Genomic DNA, 14,492 nt, shown 5'->3' on the forward strand with positions numbered 1-14,492 from the left:
GGAAGCACGAGGCCAACACACACCAGCACAGCTGGCAGCTCAGCAAAGCAGATCAGCACAAGAGGAGCTGGAAAAAAGAGACACGAGGTCTCCTATTGTACCTTTTACAGGCAGTATTGCCCAATTGAAAGGGTAACCAGGGAAGACACGTGCAGGTGACTGTGCAAAACCTAACCCAAGGACAACAGGGCATGGCGCTGTGACACTGGAAATGAGGACAGACATAGGAGACCCCAGCTTGAGCACTGCACTGAGCTCTGAGGTCCACAACACAGGGAGGACACGGAACTGTTGGAGCAAGTTCATAGGAGGGACACCAGGATGGTTGATTAAAGGGATGGAGCTCCTCCACATGAAGAAAGGCTGAGAGAATTGGGATTGCTCAGCCTGGAAAAGAGTAGCCTTGGGGTGACCTAATTGCAGCTGTTCAGTACCTGAAGGGGCCTACAGGATGGAGAGGCTATTCACAAGGGGGAATGGCTTCCAGATAAAAGAGGGAAGGTTTAGATTAAATATTAGGAAGAAATTCTTTACTGTGAGGGTAGTGAGGCATGGGAACAGGTTGCCCAGAGAATTTGTGGATGCCCCATCCCTGGAAGTGTTTAAAGATGGGTTGGATGCAGCTCTGAGCAACCTGGTTTAGAGAAAGATGTCTCTGCCCATGGCAGGTGATTAGAACCAGATGAACTTTAGGGTCCCTTCCAGTCCAGGCCATTCTGTTATTCTGTGATCCCTGGTGCCTACCACACAGATGAGAAGAAATTCTGTGATTCTCAAAAGAGACTAGTCAGGAAGTATCAATAATATATATATATATAGCCTCGATGTAAAGCCCTGAGGGGAGGCTAAGGGCCAAAGTGGGGTCCTTGGTCATGGTCCAGAGACAAGATAGGATTGTTCTCCTAAGATAGAAAGTGCTTTATAGGCACATCAGCCTATGAATGAGCAGGCAGCCTATGAGCCTGCCTGCTCACCCCTGAGAATCTGCCTGACGTGCTGGATGGGGGAACACCAAAGGGGCAGGATGCAGAAGACCCAAGGATGCAGTTTGCTGTCTCTCTTTGATAGGGGAATTTGTGATGCTGACTTGGCTCTGGGTGGTCTCACACGTTCCTTTAAGCTATTGTGATTAGCCACCATTTGCCTCTTCACTCTCTCAGTTTTCCATTCACATTGGCTGGTTGGTTTGAATTTAAGGCAACTGGCACACAATTGACCTCCAGTTTCCATGCCTCTGGCCCTTCTCACATGTTTGTCAGCAAGCCATTTTGCAGAGGATATGAGTGTCACTTCTCCTCAGCTCTGTGGCCAAAAAAGAACAGAAAAAGAAGAGTGGGGGCAGGGTGCTCTGAGCAAGCTGCTCTGGAATGTCCTGACCTGGTGAGCCCCCTCCTCCTCCTGCCATGCCCTGGCCCAGCTTGCAGGAGGCCACTGTGACACCAGGGGTGGGAAAGCTGCTCTGAGCTTGGCTGTGTCAAGGCTGCTGTCTCCAAGTGCTTTGTGCCTGTCTTGAGGGCTGTGGGAAAAGGACATGAGCACGTGGCTGCACGGACAACCCAGGGCTTCTCTAGTTAGCTGCTGATGGTGCCTGGGGTTGTTCTGCCCCTCAAGCACCCTCAGCCTCCCACCAGGCTCTCTCCAGGGGGAATCAGCTTTTTCTGTCTTGCAGAAGAGAGTAAGGGTTTTCAGGAGTTATTTTGTCCATGCATGAGACTGGCCTCAGTTAGTGTAAGTCATGCCTGCCTGCTGTGAAAATCAGCAAGTTTACACTGGTTCCAAATCTGACTGGAATAAATGCGTCCAGCAACAGCAGAGAACAGGGGATTCTGAGCCATGGCAAGAAGTTATAATCCCAGCACAGTACTCTCCTTCATTTGCTGGATAAAAAGACAGGTCTGAGGGAGATGTGAACATCAACGATCTAGCTGTAACCAAATATCAGTAAAAATAAAATAAACTCCTTAACACCAATGTAATATTAAGAATCAGGTGTTCTTTATTTGTCAGAAGGCAGGAGGGAATATTTCCTTCAAAATACTGTGCATGCTGAGTACAGGAAAGCTTCTGGTTTTATACTGTATTTCACATACATATTCACTGATTGCCCCAGAATAAACACATATATCATAGTCACGTCCCTGAAATCATTGACATATTTTCTCTCCCCTTTCCACATGTTCTTCTGTGCTGGGGGTCTCTTTGGTGGTCCCTGGTGGTCAGCACAAAGTCACACCTGAATGATCAGTGAACTAGTAAAAGTTGGCAGAACTGGGGCTGGTTGCTTTCCAGCTCTCCTTCTTATACAATGGGCATTGTGCAGTTCCATAGGCCAGTGGGTTTTAAAGAATTAGCATTGTGTTAGCTCTCCAGGTGTAGATGATTTTTCATCTGGCAACACAAGAATGGGTCAGAAAGCCTTCCTTGATCACTGGTGTGAGTGCCCTTGTATTAATGGGTAGACTAAGCCTTCATATCCTTAGAGACTATTTGAAAAGCTTGCCAGTGACTTTCTCCTTGTGTGAAATATCAGTGCTTTTGGAATGCTAATCTAATTTCTAATTCCAGCAGAGATACAGATAGATGGTGGGAACCTGCCTTTTGGAGCTGTCTGAACTGCAAATCAAAGAGAGATACTGGCACTTCTTTTGCATGTATAGGTGCAAGTTAAGAATAGAGAATAAAGTATTAAACATCACTATCTAGAAACAGTATCCTTTGTGATCCTCTTCAATTTATTATGGATGTCTATAATCACTCTCTTTGAGTCTTATACACAATAGAGATTAACTTCTATGTCACAGTTCTGTTCCATTATATTTTAGGCACAGCAATGACAGCTCCTAGACATCTGAGTGATGAGAATTAGAAACTCTCATACCCAAAGAGAGAGAATTGCCTTTGGGGTAGATCATTGTGTGAGGCAATGCTTCCTATGTCATTTGGGTTAGGTCATCTGTGATGCTACTGAAAATTTAATCAATGTAACCCTAATATCAGTGCCTAAACTTCAGAGAGGGATATCAGCACAGGTGAAAACATTCATAAGACCATGTACCTATCCAGGAAAAAGGTAAGCCTGAAATACCCAAATTGCAGTTGGGGGCTGCAGAGTGATGAATTACCTGCACAAGCAGTGGGACTTCTACGTCAGTCTTGCACTGTGCCAGGAGTTAATTCCAGGACGTGTTGACTCACTGCTGCTCTTGGGATCAAAGCAGTTACAATATCTTTATTTTCTTCATGTTAAACTGTCTGTTACAAACACTGCAATGGGAAAAATACTGTGGTTTAGAGAGGCAGATTTTTTGTTAACAAGCCTACATAATATCAGTGTATCTCAGCTGCCTGCTGTCCTATGACTGACTCCCAATAGCCATGCTCCAGCACGGACAAGCAAAGCTTTGCCCATCATAAGAAATTCAGCTTCACAAAATCCCTGTACGTGGACAAATAACACCTACTTGTCACATTTGAGGAAAAGGAGGTGCCATGCAAAATAATGTAGGTTTCAGGTATGCCAGTGCATGGGAGAGGCCTGAATTCCCATGCTCTCCTTTCTTGCTTCAGCAATGAGGGTATTTTCCCCAAAAGACAAGTAGAATACCATCTGAGAATGAAATGTTAAACACAATTTTTGGGTATGATCTCATTGTTTTGTCTCAGCTGCTGAAGCAGCTACTTCTCTGACATGGCTGCATTTTGTGGTTTTCCGTATATATACACACTGAATATGGAATACAGTGTCTCATCTTGCTTAAAGCTATCACATCACCATCATCCTGCAACACTTGAAATCTGACCTTTAAGCAATACCTGTGCCAATTTTGGCTGAGGTAGAGTTTTCTTCATATTAGCTACTACAGGGCTGTTTTGGATCCGTGCTAGAAACAGTGTTGATAATACAGAGGTATTTTTGTTATTTCTGAGAAGGCCTTGCACCAAGCCAGCAGTGAGTAGGCTGGGGGTGCACAAGAAGTTGGAAGGGGGCAAAGTGTGGACCAACAAGGTATTCTAGACCATATGGAATCATAATCAGCTTATAAAACTGGGAGAAGAAGGAGGAAATGGGGATGCTTAGAGTGATGGTGTTTGTATTCCCAAATAGTCATTAAATGTGATAGATCCTTTCCCTGGAGATGGCTAAACATCCACTTGCCCATGGGAAGTGGTGAATTAATTCCTTACTTTGTTTTGTTTGTATGTGAGGGTTTTTCTTTTCCTGTTAAACTGTCTTTATCTCAGCCCATTACTTTCTTGATTTTACCCTTCTGATTCCCTCCTCCATCCCACTGTTGGGAGGGTGAAGGAGTCACTGGGGATGCAGAGTTGCCATCTGGGGCTAAACCCCAACACCACCTAAACGCAGAAAGTCAGATTACCCCTGGAGGGGGGGCAGCTTCCTCTGTTTAATTCCCAGCACTTTTTCTAGTTTCTAACAAGTTAACCATCGTATCAAAACCTTTGGGTTTTCCCTCCTTGGTTATTTTTTCACCTGCATTCTTGTTTCCTCAAAACCAAAGTCTCACTCCCCATGCAAAATTTTCGTTCTTGCAAGGCCCCCACAACCGAAGTCTTCACCACTGATGTCTGACTATACAATGAATAATAAGGGAAAAAAAGCCCCCAAAACACAAAAGACCACTTCAAAGCCATAAGCACCAACATTTTTATGAACAGCCTCACATAATGGTGAGTGAAGGGCCATCATGATGGTGAGAGGCCTAGAGAGAAAGCTGTATGAAGAGCCACGGGGGTCACTTGGTCTGTTCAGCCTGGGGAGACTGAGGGGAAACCTCACTGCAGTCTGCAGCTTCCTTGTGAGGGGAAGAGGAGGCGCAGGCACTGATCTCTGCTCTGTGGTGCCCAGTGACAGGAGACGAGGGAATGGGCCTGAAGTTTTGTCAGGGAGGTTTAGGTTGGATATTTTGAAAGGGTTTTTCAACCAGAAGGTGGTTGGGCAGTGGAACAGGCTCTCCAGGGAAGTTGTCACAACACAAAGCCTGACAGAGTTCAAGAAGGACTTGCAAAATGCTCTGACCCACATGGTGTGATTCTTGGAGTCGTCCTGTGCAGGGACAGAAATTGGTCTTCAGTGATCTTTGTGGATCCCTTACAACTCAGGTGATTCAATGATTAATTGCCTTCCAGCTGACCCCTCTGCACTACAACCAAGAACCGTTCTGGGGTAAAAGCACGAGATTTCTCTTCTTGGTCTAAAAAGCAACCAGAGGCTGTGGACAGCCCCGTTCTCCCGGTGCCAGGGTCCCTCCCAGCGCCGCCTCCCGCCGGGCAGAGCCGCCCCGGCAGCCGCGGAGGGCGAAGCCGCCGGTTCAGCACCCTGGACAGCGCCGGACCCGCGCCGCTCCCGGTGCGACCGACTGGGGACATTGGGAGCCCGAGGCACAAATAACAACATTCTCCGAGCTCCTGTAATTCCCCTCCCACAGCCCTTGGCTGCCGCTGAGTGCTGGAGCAATAGCAGTGGGGATGCTTGGTAACTATCTCCAAGAAAGCCCTGTTAATCAAATGAGGTAAATTTTAGTTGTTTCTGACAGAATTCAGAGCTTGGCAGGCGTGTTGAGGCCATGCCCTTCAGGGCTTTGGATCTGTATGGGGGATTTTTCGCTCAGTTTGCCTGTCAGAGTTCACTGAGAGGCCGGACAATGCTCTCGGCCATGTGGTTTAGTTTTAATATTTCTGCAAGCTGCAGGGTGTTGGATTTGATGATCCTTACGGGTCTCCTTTCAACTTGAAATAATTTATTATTCTATTCTATCAAGAGTTTCTTGAATAGGAGTTGGCTGTTGGGAATTCCCTCACCTTGGGGATAGTCTGCCAAAGACCCTGCACTTCAGACCTGACAGATCCCAAAGAGACAGGAGCAGCCTGGAGGAAATAAAATCAGAGCAGCATTTGTCTTCCCTGAGGCAAGCATTTTCCATGCTGTGAAACACTGCTCTGAGTCACCTAAACACTTCCTAAATTCCATAAAGGCAAGTGCACATAGGTCTATTCACATCTCCTTGTTTCTTCCTGTAAGCAAATTACAGCAGCATTCTATTAGCATTTCTCTCCATTGTAAAGTGTCCTCCTCTTCATTGAGCCAGGCTGGGAAGGCTGAGGCCTCTTAAACTCTGAGATATTTCTTTCACAGGAAATCCTTAAAAGGTAGTATCCCTCTCCAAGCTAGGACAGTGGTTGTAAAGTATTCCTGATGGATTTTTGAACCCATTCCCTGGGACCACTGGCAGCATCTCTTGACATTGGTAGCCCCACACCTCTCAGCAATGTAGCATAGCAATCAACTACACCAGCCATTAGTTAGACTAAGAAAACTGCTCCAAAGTCTCTGTTTGCTAATCCAAACCCATTACTTCATGTGCAAGGAAAAGTTTTTTCTTTCTTTCTTCTTTGATGTTATGTTGTATGTATTGGAAGGCTGTCAGCAATCTTCCTTTGTCATATTTGGCCCATGTCCATTCCCAGTGAGGTGCCTGGTGTCTGCTGCTGGGGCTGGTCACATTGGTGCCCTGATGGTAGGTGAAGCAAGGTGCAATAACTCTTCAGAATACCTACTGAGATTTAGCAGTCTGTGGGTTAAGCTTCCTTTTATTCTCCTTCTGCAGATTTGTCTAAACATTTTAAACATATCTGTTCTGTTTTCTTTCAAAACATCTTGTACTTTTGAGTTTTACACTTCAGTTTTGCTTTGCCAAATGCCTTTCTTCATTTTATATGTCGCTATTATGTTTGCCATTTATTTGATGGACTGAGACACTGCAAATAGCCAGTTTTTTTGCCTTTATTTGCTATTACTCATGTCTTTTCTTCAGTTACCTTTTTCTTCAAGGTAAAGGCATCTACGTCTACCAAATTTCTTCTCAAGTCAAAACTTTTACAATGCTTTTTATTATTTTATTGCTCTCTGCAATTTTTCCAACATTGCCCATGGAGCTGATGTGTTCAGGGAACTCTCTGCAATTATTCCTAGATTTTTCCTGTATGCCAGTGCCTGCTGAGCTCATTATTTTGTGTTGGAATATTCTCTCTCCGAATGTATTCTCCTTCACATTTGTCAACTTTTAACTTTATCTACCATTATATAACTTATGATTTGGCATTCAGATTACTTTCTGCAACCCCTCGTTTATGACATGTATACCACCAGAAAATTTTGCAGTCCTTCTGCTTTTTCTGTAAATATGTTAAACAGCGAAGGCTCTTGTAGACTTCCTTTTATTATCCAATTTCACTGTTCACTGCCGCTCTCTTTCCATCTTTCACCCAGATAAAGGCAGAAGTCCCCTCTCACTCCCATCACAGTTTGTGGTTTTTAAAATGTATTGATTGGCTCACTTTTACTGTTTCAGAATTGTAATAGGTACCAAGAGCAAGATTTCCCTTTGCTGAAGCCTTGCCGACTTTTCCACTTAGATTCATACAACTGTCGAATTTTTTAGATTGGAAAAGACCTTTAAAATCATCAGCCCCAACCATTAACCTGGCACTGCCAAGTCCACCATTAAATCACATCCCTGAATGCCACATCTACACTTTTTTTATATACCTCCAGAGAATCTGATTCCACCACTTCTGTGGATGGCCCGTTCCAATGCTTGACAACCCAAGGCAACTATGAGCCTTTGAATTCTGTCTGGTTTTCTATGGTTTGGTGGTTTTTTTTGGAAATAGAGCTTCCTGGTCTGTAACTGCCCAGCTGTCCTCTGCTTTCCTCTTAAGAACTGATGCTTCATCTGCCACCTCCCATTTCTCTGGTACCAGTCTGATGTGAGAAATAAGTTACACTCCACAGTAACTTGGCAGGCAATTTCATATCCAAGCTGCTTTAAAATCACCAGGTGAACATCATCTGGTCCTGCTGATATATCACTGCTCATGCTATTGGCTTCTGGCCCATCGGTTGAGACCATTACTCATCACCTGCAGATAAAAGTTCTAGCCTGGAAACTCTCATAATCCCTTCTACAGGGAGCACTGCTGCAGGTAATTAATATACCTTTCCTATACCAAACATATTTTCTGAGCACTCCTGCTCTGTATCTATCATCTGCAAGCCCTGCTGTCTCCTGGCAGGTTGCCTGCTTCTGATGTATTTTATTTTTAGCTTTTTATGCATCTGCTGTGCTGTTAATCAACAGTTTTCTTGCCCTCCTTACAACTTTTTATTTAACTTTCCTGAGTTCTCTTCAGTTTTGCCAATGTAGATACATTTTCTGTGTTTTAAGCAGTAGTATTTTATTGATAACTCCTCCCTGTGCTTTGCTGATTCTTCTTTCAGCCTTCCTAGTTCCATAAGGAAGTTTCCCTTGCGCACATTGTGGTCATTGTCACACCATCATTTTACAAAGGTAACATTTGATCCTGATCCTGTGTCCTGTTAATGGCTGCACGACTTCTCCTTCTGTGACATCTGACTGCCCAAGGGGAAATAATTTATGTTACTAAAAAATGTACCAGGAATTAGAGGCCAGTTTGACATTTTCCCACTTTGTGGAGGTGGTGTGAAGCTGGAGTTTTCTATGGCCACAGTGCTTTCTGCCTTACAGCCTCCCTGGTGTCTTATTCCGGTTGACACTTCAGTCCTAATTGCACTTTTCCTATTTTTGAAATGTCAGGCTGGAGGGTTATTATTTTTTTTAACAGTGAGTTTATTTTGATAAAGATTTCTTTAATGCATACTGCACCTTCTTTACTGATATTGTCATCTTTATCTTTCTAATATTTGCATTAACACCGTGTCCTATGGTCTTTTTCTTTTTCTGGCTAAATGGGCCCTTATTTGTTGAAATTTCTGATTGGTTTTTCTTTTTCCCGTCTGAATTTCATTGACTTTCACTCTGTTCTGTGTCAGGGAATGCAATATGGTATGATTTAAATCTATAAGCTGAGCACTACACATTTGGAGCTGGCTGTTTATGCAGACAAGCTTTCCCCAAGCCTGAAAGGGATTTTTCAGTAATTTCAGTGCTCAGCTGAGTGCAGCCTCAAAAGAGAGAAGAGCCAAAATTCCCAACCAAGGCTGCAGAAAGGAGTAGAAGTCAGGGGACAACAGCTATAAGTTCCCACTTATTAATCTCACAGGAGACTTGATTTAGCCTCATTATGACATGGAATTGACTGTATCTGATGCAACAGTTTCAGTTTCACATTTTTCTTGATACTCAGATAAAAATGCAGCTGAAGTTCCCAGAGGGATCATTAAGTAGGGACGTATTCAGACTGAAAAAAGGAAAAAAACAAGGCTTAGTGTTTTCAATGCTTACTATCTCTGATTTCAGTTAGATTTAAACCACTTTAAAAAAATACAGTAGATTTAAAATTCTATTTTAAATAGAATAGAAAAAAAATCTGTTCTAAATTTTAAAAACAAATCTGTTGCAAAAGAAGTCTAATAAACTCAGTTAATTGATATTGCTTATTTTGTTCCAAGCCAAATAAGTTTTAGAACCTAGCAATTTGAAAGCATCGTTTGAAATAGAGATATATATTTAAAGTGTGAGGCTTACTGTTTCCAAATCATAGCTTAATTAAAGTGTTAATTAATTCTGCTTATAGCGAAATTCTTTTATTGAAAATTGTGTTGAAGTGGAAGATCCAAAGCTATTTCTGGCATATCTCTTCCAGGTGATGCTAAAACAGAGCTCTGTGGAGGGCAGATCAGAACCAGAGAGACGCAGAGGGGCAGATCCTTGTCTGACATAACCAGGCCCAGCTCCACTGGGGCACACTGGGGAAAAGGCTTGCAGCAAGCCAAGGCAGATCCTGCCTAACATGGTAACAAGGCTCAGGTCAATCCTGCAGGAACTGGCAGTCACCAGTGAAACTGTGCTGCAAGTATTAAAAAATTATATCCCTGCTTTTAGCTATGCCAAGAGATGTCTGAGAACAACAAGCTGAGCAGCAGAAGGGTTGAATACAGCAGGGAAAAGAAGAACATGCAAAATCCATCCTAGATTATTTATTGCTCAACGTGTCCCGTAGTTTTGATTAAGGAATTGGGTCACTCCCACTAGATATTTTGGGTGATGCATCTGGGCCAGGCTGTCACAGTGATGTGCAAGCCCACACAAACGCCATGTGCATGTAAAAATATGCAGATTTCTATAAGCACAAGGTAGGATCTTCTCCAGGAGCCCTCCTCCCAAGGCACATATCCATGAGGGATTAAGTCTCTCCTGAGCAACTGATACCTGGATCACCATGAATATCCTGACCCATCAATTTGATCTTCAGGTCACCTGAGCCACACTTGCTCCAGGCCTTCATACACGTGGCAGGGACAGCAGGATGGAGCAGACATGAACAGGGCAGGACATTATTCTGGTATTCTGTGTACATCTCTGGCCACGAGGCTGAGACAAAACCCACAAAACCCACTGCCTGCTTCCCAGGAGGGAAGAGTTGAAACACAAGGAAAACAGTCATTTGGAAGAGAGGCACAGCTCTGGTAGCTCATCTGGTTACACTAAAAGACATAAATGCAAAACCAAAAGATTAAGGCACATACAGAAACCTTCCTGGCCCGTGCTATACAAACTGTACAAGAAGGAAGCATGAGTCTACATTTATCTAACAACTGCTGCCAAAACCAAATTATTACTCATCTCCTTCATCCACCCACTACAGCCAAGAATTGGAAAGTACAAGTGGAATGCAGCACACACAGTAGGACAAGATGACCACCTCTGTTTGTTCCATTTACAAATTTATGCTTCTTTGCACTCCCTCACAGATCAGCATGGTGTGAGTAGAGATTGGCATTAGCTGATAAGCATAGCAGAGCCTGCTTGAAAGTGCTGTCATCTCTCTGCAGAAGCTGCCAGCTGAACTGTTAAGCTGGGAGGTCAGAGCTGATTGGCTTGAGCAGCAGCTGTATGTGCCCTGAGAAACGTGCCAAAGGCTTTTCCAGCTCAGACCCGTAATCCGTGGGTAAGCCCAGCACACAGGGGGCCAACCAGCTCAGCTGTGCAGGTGAAGAGTGATTTAGGAGCCCCCACAATGGCCAGCCAGCGAGTCAGCACCTGTCAGTCTTCTTGATCCCTCCTAGCTCTCTGCACTAGCAAAATATAGATTATGATTGTGCCAAGTTCTTCTTGAATTGCAAGGGCATCTATTGCCTCTGGCACGCTTCCAAATGCAGTTGTATAAATAGAACTGTGCTGGACTTGCTACATAGCGAGGAAGTTATTTATGCTTCACATTTTTTTTGGCATGACCCAGAGAAAGATTCTGTACATACACAGGAATGCTGCCTTGATACCCCGGGTTTTGCATTTTCTTCTTCTTTTTCTTTGTCATCTGCTGAATACATACACAGCACTTACACATTGCATGTTATATATTTCCATCTGCTGAACACAGAGCTTACACAGTGTGCCATTTTTTTTCCCTACAGAAAACTGCATTTTGAGTGAATCTTTGCAAACTAAAAAATGTCACTAAGAAAATGTTTGTAATCAATCTGCTTAGGAAGCAGCACATGCAGATATCGGATGTCAGCCACTTCTTTTTCCCATACTCACCTCTCTCTCATTGCATGACAATTTCCTACCTTGTGGCTTGGAGATAGCACATCATGAGAGTGATTGGTTATGCAACATGGGATAGAGAGCCTGCCTGGCCTGGAGCCTGGGCAATAAAGGAGAAGGGGGCACAGGTCACACAGCCTACAGCAGCTTTGACACATCATTCAACAGTTTTCTTGAAAAAGAAATAGATAAACTGGTTTCAACTGAAAACCTATTGGATGGGTAAAAGCATTCTGGTAGACCCCACTGAACAATTTTCTAATGATTAGCCAAAATTTCAAATCTTGGTGCCTAAATTTGTTCTAGGTTGGTATGCAGACCCATAAACTAGCAGTCTGATTTTTCCCAAAAGCATGCTGAACATCCTATGTCTTGAGCTCCTCTGTAATGAGGTACTAAAGGCTCAGCAATTCCACATGACCAGGCCTAGACTCAAGCTTCTGAAATCTGAACATCTAGAACTAGGTAGCTGCAGTCTGATCCAAAGCCCAGTAAAGGGAATGGAGAGACTGCTGCTGGACGTCTGGTTCTGTGTGTGGCCAATTCATCCATGCTTAGCTGGCAGGATGATTACCTCATTTGGGCCAAGTCAGCCCTGAGCAACCACTGTCATGCTTGTTGTGAGCAGTTCCTGCTGCACAGAGCACCTTTAGCAAAGAGGTGGGATGGCAGGGGGATGGGGTGGTAAAGTGTCACCTGGGCAATCCTCCTCATGTGTTGTCATCTTATTGCAAAACTCCCATACCTTCTCAGTGATTTCTCATGTGCAGCTCCTCATAGCACTGACTCTTTCTACTTCACAGCACAGCCAAAAATTCCATCTCTCTTCACAACACAACCAACAAACTCCTACTATCTCCTCACCCATCTAACTCACTCTTTTGTAGCACTCGTCTTTTTATTGGACATAGCTGTGGCCTGTTCCTAATCTTTGGTGATTAGTACAGCTGCAACTCCTCAGGTGTGAGACTGCCTTCTGCACTATTCTCTTTCTTACATTCTATCCCTCCACACTCATGGGCAGGAACTGTGCTGCACTGATGTCCTGGGCATGCTGTGTAAAACTTCCCTTGGGCCAAATGCTGACATACAAAAGCATAGGAGGGGCCAAGCAGCTGGAAAGCTGCTCCACAGAGAACCTGAGGCTCACTGGGGTCACTATGAACCAAAAATGGGTCCTTGTAGCAGAAGCCAAAGAGCCTCCTGTGCTGTACCAGGCAGAACATTGGCAGTGGACTGAGGGAGGTGATCCTTCTTTTCTGCTCAGCACTGGAGACACGTCTGGAATGCTGTGTCCAGAGCTGGACTTTCCAGTACAAGAGAGACAGGCAGAGGGTCAAAGCAAAGGGTCATAAGGATGAGGAAGCATCTGATGAAAATAGGCTAAAGGAGCTGGGACTGTTCCGCCTGGACAAGGCTTAGAGGGGTCTTCTCAGTGTATGTAAACACCTGGTGAGTGGGAATGAACAAGACAGAGCCAGACCCTTCTCAGTGGTGCCCAAAAATGAGACAAGAGGAAATAAGAACTAACTCAATGTCAGGAAACACATTTAAACATAAGGAAACTCTTTTTTTACTGTGAGGACAGTCAAGCACTGGAACACTTTACCCAGGGAGGCTACAGGGGCTAGAGCCCTTACACTAAAGTATCGTTATAATGAAAATTTTGCCTAAAATAACTTGACTGATAAACTAAAGACAAATCACTGTTAGCGCAGAAGTTGTTTGATGTTCTCCATCTCCTTTATACTGCAAAGGGGTGGAAAATCATGACAACGTACATCTCCACAAAGCCATCTCTCATCCAGGGATTCTTTGGTGAGCAAGAAGGTAATGGACAGAGTTGGAACCTTAAGGGTCATACCAAACACCTACATTAAGGTCCCTCAAACTAGGAAATTTTGAATTTATAAATCTGTATTTACTTGAAGTTTTGTGTACACACACATTAATGTGCCTGTACACCTATAAAATGCTGTCTCTTCACAGGATCTGGCACTAAATGTCGAATTGTCTTTTGCCTCAGTTTCAGGCAAATGACCTAGGCAAGTAATTTATCTTATTCAAAATATGCTTGGAAACTAGAAATGCCTGAAAAGAGAACCACTTATGCTGGTATTCTCACTTTTAAGAACTTGTTCAAGGTGATTTACCTTAATCATATTGTCAGTCAGATGCATGTCGACTCTGAAAAAGATTGGTGACTGAAAGTTGTGGATGGCCCAAACTCTCCAGAATATCTTCTTAGCATCTTTCAGCACAAATACAGGCTGGGTGGAGAATGGATTGACAGCAGCCCTGAGGAGAAGCACTTGAGGGCATCAGATAATGAGAACTGAACACGATCCAGCCATGAGCGCTCACCCCCCAGGGAGCCAAACGTGTCCTGGGCTGCATCCAGTTGTGGGCAGCAGGGCCAGGGAGGGGATTCTGCCCCTCTGCTCTGCTCAGAGCCCACTGCAGGGCTGCATCAGCTCTGGGGCACCAGCACAGGGAGGACAGGGACCTGCTGGAGTTGGTACAGAGGAGGGGCACAAAGACTGTCAGCGGCCTGGAGCATCTCTCCTATGAAGACCAGCTAAGAGAGCTGTTCAGCCTGGAGAGGAGAAGGCTTTGGGAATGCCTTCTACAGCCTTCCAGTACCTAAAGGGGTATGCAGGAGAGCTGGAGAGGAACATGCTACATGATAGGACAAGGGGGATGGATCTAAAGTGAAGGGTGGTCCAGTGGAAGGTGTCCCTGCCCTTCGCAAAGGGAGTTGGAACTAGATGAACTTTAAGGTCCCTTGCAAAACAAGCCATTCTATCAATTCAATTTTCATTACATACTGAAAACTGCTAGGATCACTTTGAACTGTTTCTGAACCACTGCTGGTTCAGGCAGTGAAGACCACACCTCTGGTTTTTTATTTGCTAGACTGGGATGAGCCCATGGTATTTGCTC

Source organism: Ammospiza caudacuta, chromosome 2, assembly GCF_027887145.1.
Source record: "Ammospiza caudacuta isolate bAmmCau1 chromosome 2, bAmmCau1.pri, whole genome shotgun sequence".
NCBI classification, from domain to species: domain Eukaryota; kingdom Metazoa; phylum Chordata; class Aves; order Passeriformes; family Passerellidae; genus Ammospiza; species Ammospiza caudacuta.